General features: G+C 31.4%; 1 pseudogene; it reads right to left on the reverse strand.

Moving 5' to 3' along the window:
• Positions 1-619: 619 nt before the first annotated feature.
• Positions 620-5,272, reverse strand: LOC107006731 (annotated as a pseudogene).
• Positions 5,273-7,644: the final 2,372 nt, after the last annotated feature.

The raw sequence follows: 7,644 nt of genomic DNA on the forward strand, positions 1-7,644 counted from the left end.
GATTGAGGCGGATCAACTGGTGATAGAAAAAGCACGTCTGGTTATTGTTTCACTTTTGGATCAGGATGTTTCTCATGGTGCTCAAAGAAACAGGAAATAGTAGCACAATGAACAGCTGAAGCAGATTCATCGCAGCAGCAGCCACTAATAATCAAGCACTACGGCTCAGAAAAATTTTGATCGATTTGCAGCTGAAGCAAGTAGAGAGCACTCAGATCCTTGCGGATAATCAAGCTGCTATAGCCATATCCAAAGATCCCGTATTTCATAGAAGGACCAAGCACTTCAACATCAAGTTTTATTTCTTGAAGGAAGTGCAGAAAAATGATGAAGTAGTTTTACTTTATTGCAAATCAGAGAATCAAGTGGCAGACATTTTTACAAAGTCATTTCATGTTAACAGATTTGAATTTCTTAGAGAAAATTTGAGAGTTTGCAGCTCCTGATTCAGGAGGAGTATTGTTACGTGTCTCATGATCTTCTTTTCATGGGTCAGAGATTTCAGCTGATTATTAGAAAATTCGTTTTCTTTTAGTCATTATCTTTTTAACTAGTTATATTTGTTCTTATTTTATAGGCATGTTAGCAGTCTTTTAGAAGTCCATGATTCCATGTTTTCTGTTAGTAGAGCTGCCCCTTTACTTATTTAATCAGCTTGCAGTTTAATAAAAGTTTATCATTTTTCAGATTTCAATTCATCTTGCGGTTTCAGTTAATTAATAACACAATCTGCACCCAAAAAAAATTCAAAAACAAAGAAGAAGAAAAGAAGGTGTCACAGTTTTGGACTATGCAATGTGCCATGGGAAACAAAAATTCTTCAACTCCTTGCATATGTCTGTTTTTTGGTGTCTGCACATTACTATTTGTTGTTCCTGCAAATTATTGAAAAGGAACACACCAGTAAAGTCTGGTTAGTTTCTTTTAAGTATATCAACTTAACTAATTGCACACAGATTGCATATTTATTCAGAAGACTTCGATAGAGGAAAGTTAACTTAGAAGACTTGGACAGAAGAAAGTTTAGTTCTTCTCTTAAAACTCAACTTTCATCTCTACCTTCTTGACTTGTTATACATGTTTTTAACTAACCTAAGAATACCTTAGAATACACATTTGCTCAAGTTTAAATATTTTAGCCAATTCAAAGTAAAAATGGCTGCTCTCTTAGCAACAACAAAAAAGTAGTGTGTTGTTTCCATCATACTGTGTTCCTCTTTGGCTACCTTAATAGGAAGCAATTTTAAGATGTCATGAATAAATTTTTCCTTTTCTTTTATCCCGCTAAAGATTATTTACATTAGTATGTATTTTGTTTAACTAAGTAAAAGGCTCAACAATTGTTGTTATCAAAATTATTGCACTTAGACATTGTACCTTCAAAATTTAATTAAACAATAATGAACATTACTTTGAGTAAATTGAAGATGAAACAGATGGATGGAGTAGATGACTTCGTAGACCCATCTAACCATTAGATTTACCTCTAACATTAATTATTTGAGTGTTTTTTGTTAAGATAAAAGCATGTTTTAGTTGCATTTCTCTCCTTTCATCTAATTTGCTACTATTGACTTGAGACTTCAAATTCAAAAATCAAAAGTTAAAGAACAACTTCTTTAAGCAAAACCTACCACATATGCACAATCACATAAAATGTGAAAACTTCATCATCAGATAATATTTGTGTCTCAAACAATCCTTTATAATACCTCATTAAGGGAATGAGAATCAAGAGGGAAGACTCACATGCTATGACAATTTCAAAATACAGTTATTGAATGATTTTTGTTTTGAGCTCACAACAAATTTACCCGTTAGGTAATTGATATAACTGAAAATTACCTAATTTTTTTCAACCATCAACGATCTCCCTACTGTATGATCACTCTCTACTGTTTTAGAACTGCCAGTATTAATAATATGAAAAAAATAAGGGATAATGCACAAGTACCCTCTCAACCTATGTCCGAAATCTCAGAGACACACTTATACTATACTAAGGTCCTATTACCCCTGAACTTATTTTATTAATTTTTCTCTACCCCTTTTTGGCCTACGTGGCACTATCTTGTGGGTCCAACGCTAGTTGACTTTTTTTTCAAGCTAGTGTCACGTAGGCAGAAAAGGGGTAAAAAATTACTTATAAAATAAGTTCAGGGGTAATAGGACCTTAGTATAATATAAGTGTGTCTCTAGATTTCGGGCATAGGTTGAGAGCGTAATTGTGCATTTTCCCCAAAAATAATGATGTAAACTTATGTCTTCCCACTACAGTATACTACAACAATAATAGAAGAAAGCTTAGTCACTTCTAAAACTCAAATCTACAGGTGAAGTTTTCTAAGTATTGGGATGCAAAAATACTTCAATGGATCGTTTTACTAAAAAGGTGATTTAAACTTGAAATTTGGGAAGGGTGAAGAAGCAACAAAAGAAAGATCAAAGAAGTATAACTAAAAAAACATAAGATGTATATATAATTACCAGGACCGGATTTATGGGGAGCTAGGGCAGCCATGACTTCTGCTTTGTCAAACTCTTTATGTTGATGAAAATGTTCTTTAAAATCTTTATTTTAATTTCTACTATCTTGTATTATGTGGGCTAAGTGGCTTGTGTAGGGCCTCTACACAAGCCACTTAGCAGATGGTAAAAATAAAGATTCTAAAGAACATTTTCATCAACATAAAGAGTTTGAAAAAGCGGAAGTCTAACACAAGACACAATAGCTAGCCATTGATGAAACTGATGAGACACTTATAAAAAATAATCGATATGCTTAATTAATACTACACTTCCCATCAATTGAATGTATGGGAGCAAGAAAGGGTAATGGAATCTTAAAAAAAGGAGTAATATTTTCAGTAAGCTTACTTCTTCCTATTATACTAAGCTTAAATGTGACTAGGTGATAGTGACATGTTAATAAACATCAAGTTGAACTAAGGACATATGTTAACTAATGCTTTATCCCAAATTTATTTTACAATATTTTGATGGCTGATTTTGTTAGTTGTTTATATATTTATTTATTTTAAACTAAGTGCTTCACAATCAATTTCAAATTCATTAAGGTGCAAGTCTGTCAAAAGTCTCTTAAAAGGCATCATGGAATTTTCTTTGGTGGGTGGTGTTTCCTCTGTCAAAAGTCTTTTAAAAGCATCACTTGCCTTTTTGAATCTACATGTTTTCTCTCCTTCAACAATAATTTCACATTTCACTTTCGGTATTTGTGCTTCCCATCAAACTTAGTTATAAGAAGTATTAAAACTTAACCCGTGTTACCAAGTGTTTGAGTGATTTCTTTGAGATTGATATCCACATTTAATGCAGTATGTTGGCCGTGATGATTATGAATACTGCCAACTTTCTTTCAGTTTCTATTTTATTTGATCATTTTGAGTAAATTAATGACTTGGGTCTGCCTGGTTGATATCTTGAGCTTAAGAGTAACTTGTATAACAGTCTAAGAGTTTATGTGACTTCTCTTTATAATTGTAGTCATTAGATATAGAATTTAATTGCTAATTGAATCTTTTACTTTGAATTCGGATCTTTGGCCTAGGTATGTTGTCTAAGATAGTTGATCATTTGTTGAATTCTGCTATTAATTCAAAGTTAATTCGGTTAAACTCAATAGTTTTTGTTTCTTCAGTACGCTATTTTAAGTTCATGTTTCCTCTCTTTAACACTAAAGCTTGTTTGTTCTTCACTTAATTAGCTTTAAATGACACTTGTCTTGGAGCTTAAAAGACTTTTCCAGATAAAAGTTGGGAGTTGTAGCGTTTTAATTTTTCTAAATTTTAGTTTTCTCAAGTATTAAGACGTTTGTTCAAATTCCTGTTTTGGCTAATGATCTCGCTAGTTTCAATTCCCTTACAGTTATAAAACCGCAAATTCCGGCAATTTTGCGGGGAATCCCATAGTACCAACCATTTATTTGAGCCTTTTTTTTTTATTTTCAGAAATCATAAGAGTACAATTAAAACAGCAGACACATTATCCTATTTTCAAACATATTCATGCACATAGCAATAACATTCATTGGATTAACAATTCTCAGAATAGTCACATAAGTGTTAATAGCTTGTTGCAAAATACCTGGGTTATCAATGTAGGATCTATTCGCATTTGATGATATCTTGATTTTCTGGAGGTCTTCTCAGTTTTCCACTTCCTTATATATAAAGTAGAATTTGAGGATCAACTGAAACGGAGAACAGTAACGTTAAAGAAGTTGGTGGTCGAAAGCTAAGTTGATGTTTCAACATTCCCTAATAACATGCGAGAACAGAGGAATTATATTACTCTCTAGAATATACAAAATCAAGAGTATTTTATTGTGTAAATGTGCCAAAGGAGAAGATAGAGAGATAACTATTAAAATCTATATCAAGTTATTCCAATTAGCTGATTCATCAAGGTTCTATAATGTCTCTAGATTTTGTGTTGTATTATGGTAGAGCATTGTTCCACCCTACAATAACATTTCCGAATTTTTCAACTTATATATACCAACAGTATAAAAATTGCAAAAAGGCTCGACATATCAAAAAGGCGAGGCTTACTTGGTTAATGTTCATGAAACCTCTGTTAATTTTTACCTAAAATGAAAAAAAAATGCTATTCTTTTCCCAAGAAGTTAAAAGTTCATTCCCACCTAGCAATGGAATTGCCCATAATACCGTAAAGCAACTTCCATTCCTGGCCTGTTTATTCCCATTGAAATTGAAAGTTCGCATTTGGAGAATTTGATAGTTTTGGTCCATTTCTAAAATGAGATACTGAATGAAAACTTAATTTTGAACCTTGGGTTAAAAGTTAAAACCACAAACTCCTTTTCTAAAATACAAATTAAACATTTACATGCATCAAAGTACTTCATAGATGCAAAGTGACATAAAATGGATCAAAGAAGAGAGAAAAGAGCATAACAAAATGTCAAAGGAAGTAAAATAATATTGTTCAGTTCTTTGAGACATATTATCAAACACCACATGTGTGTCAGTGTGAAAATCACACACTTAATAACATGCAAATAGAATATCCAACAGAAAACTATAATCTAAAAAACTAAATATCGTATTGTGCACTAATGTGCCGTGAAAAATTCACAACTTTGAAAATCAAGTAAAGCACAAATACATAATCACATGAGTTTTTCCTTTAACATGATGCAATTAGGCAATAAAAAGTGCTTTTAGAATTTAAACTAATGATCAAAATAGCATATTAGACAAAAATCAGATTCAAAAAAATCATAATTGAAAGCAGGAAAAAGCAAATACCAGAATATTTAGGAAAGGGAAGAGATGATGAACAGAGGTGACCCCAATACGCGTGTCTCCGATTAGTAGCAAATGGAACACGTGTTTTTTTTTACTAAGAATACTTTTGAAATTATTAAAAGTAGTACTTGTTCAATGAAATGAGCCCCAATATCAGTACAACTAGCATTACCGTTGGTACATCTATTTGATATTGTGTCTGTCCGAATGTTGGTGACTAATATAATAGGGTAAGTGAATTATGCGGACAACTTTGAGGGGCGGTCGATGACTTAAGACAAAAAAAATAAATAGTATAAATTCAAAACATGCATCCGCAGATAAAAAATTTGTGAATGTAGAAGAACTAATAGACCTAGCAAAGCTAATGTTTGTTAACAGAGAAAAAATAATTGAAAACTCACGTTTGAGAAAAAAAGAAGGTTGTAAACACAAGAGACATCAGTGAACTTTAAAAGAACGCTTCGCAGCCACGGCGATGAAATTAAGGCAAAGTGAATTTTGAGTAATCAAAGGAAGACATGTGTTATGCTTGTACATGTGTCTTGAATAGAGTGAATCATCATATGACACCAAAATACTTGCAATGCAGTAAATAGTACAAATTTTGATAGCTATGTTCCCACACCTAACTTTCATTTCTAAATAAGGCTAACATAAACTAAAACAGACTAATTACGTTATAAATGTTATTGATTGAATCGGAGCAACATATATAAAATAAAGATATTTTATATAATCCGACATCACTTATAATTACAAATACTAATAGACATAATTACATGATCGAGAAAACACGAAAAACAAAGCAAAAGCTCAAAAAAAGACTCCAAATTTAACACTTAAGACTCAAAGTAGATGATATTATACACTACTATGAATAATTTCTTTAATTGCTATCATCTTGCACATGTAGCACATCCATTTTACCTTTTCAATTACAATGAAAAGGCCATCATATAACTCTTAATTCTTGATAAATAGCAATTCAGCTTTTTAAGGCTCATCCGTAATCATCCTTCGCTAGATCATGCTCACCATATAATTATAGAGTCCAATGTAAGATCATGGAGGATTGAAAATCCAGAAATTCAAGTTGACATTTATAACCATTAACCATTGTGTTAGTTTCTCTATATAAATGTCACCATGTTGGATGTTCCTAAAATCACAACTACTAATCATCTACATGTAAGGTATTCTAATAAATCAAATGACCAAGATATGGAAGAACTCATTATATGTAGCTTTCAAGAAAGAAATTTAAATAAGCATAATACATAAATATGACCTTCAACTTTAGTTGTGGACAAGTAGACATTTAAACTTGTATAAAATTGAACAAATTGACATATACATTCTAATTTTTCAGTTATACTTAGCATAGTGAGTCCTCACATTGAAAAGACTTCTAATGGCAGTTTACAATATAGTGAGTTATCCTATACTTGGCAGATTTTTCTAATGTAAATGTGTTCAATGCTTAAGACATTAATGTTGTAATGGTCATGCTTAGCTCATCAAAAGCATGTATTTTCTTAATTGTACTTATAGTCACTTAAATTTATAAAATATAAATTTATAAAGTTGTTTGGATTATATTAAATTAATGAATATATTAGTCCAAATAAATATTATAGATTAATATAATTGATTTAATTATTTAAATTCAGATAAATATGAATTTAATTAAAGTCCGCTCCATAAAGCCCATATGATATTTCACTTAAATCTGATTGACCGAAGGGAGTCCTGTTCCAACCGCAACTCCTCTATTCTAAAACTATAAATAGAGGTCTCATAATTCAGAAAAAGAGGAGAAAGAAAATTCTAAACAAGAAGCTAGAGAAAATTTGTGGTACAGACGCCATTTAATTCTCTACAAAGCTACAAGTTTAAGAATTCAAGCATTTAAGTTCAAGAACGATAAAGATCAAGACTATCGAATTCAAGAACAAGCTCAAAGCCCTTGAATTCAAATAAAAGTCAAGATCAAGATAAAGTTCAAGTTCATTAGAGATTCAAGAACAAGCTTTAAAGCCCTTGAATTTATATTTGAAAAGGCTAATTCAGAGGAATCATAGAGATTGTAACACTCACATTTGAAATAATAACATCGATTATTGCTATAATCTTCCGTTCTTGATTATTATTTTTTCGACGCGAATTTTATTATCTACAGTATTGCACAATGCTAAACATCAAACAGACAGAAAAAACAATCACGAGCAAGAATATATAACTGAATTGGATATAAAACACAAAATCAGTAGCAAATAATGTGGAAATTCCAAGTCTCAACAACTACAAAATGCATAATGAAGACAATAAAGGTAAACATCAATCGGGCAAA

The sequence above is a fragment of the Solanum pennellii genome, chromosome 12 (assembly GCF_001406875.1).
Source record: "Solanum pennellii chromosome 12, SPENNV200".
NCBI lineage: Eukaryota > Viridiplantae > Streptophyta > Magnoliopsida > Solanales > Solanaceae > Solanum > Solanum pennellii.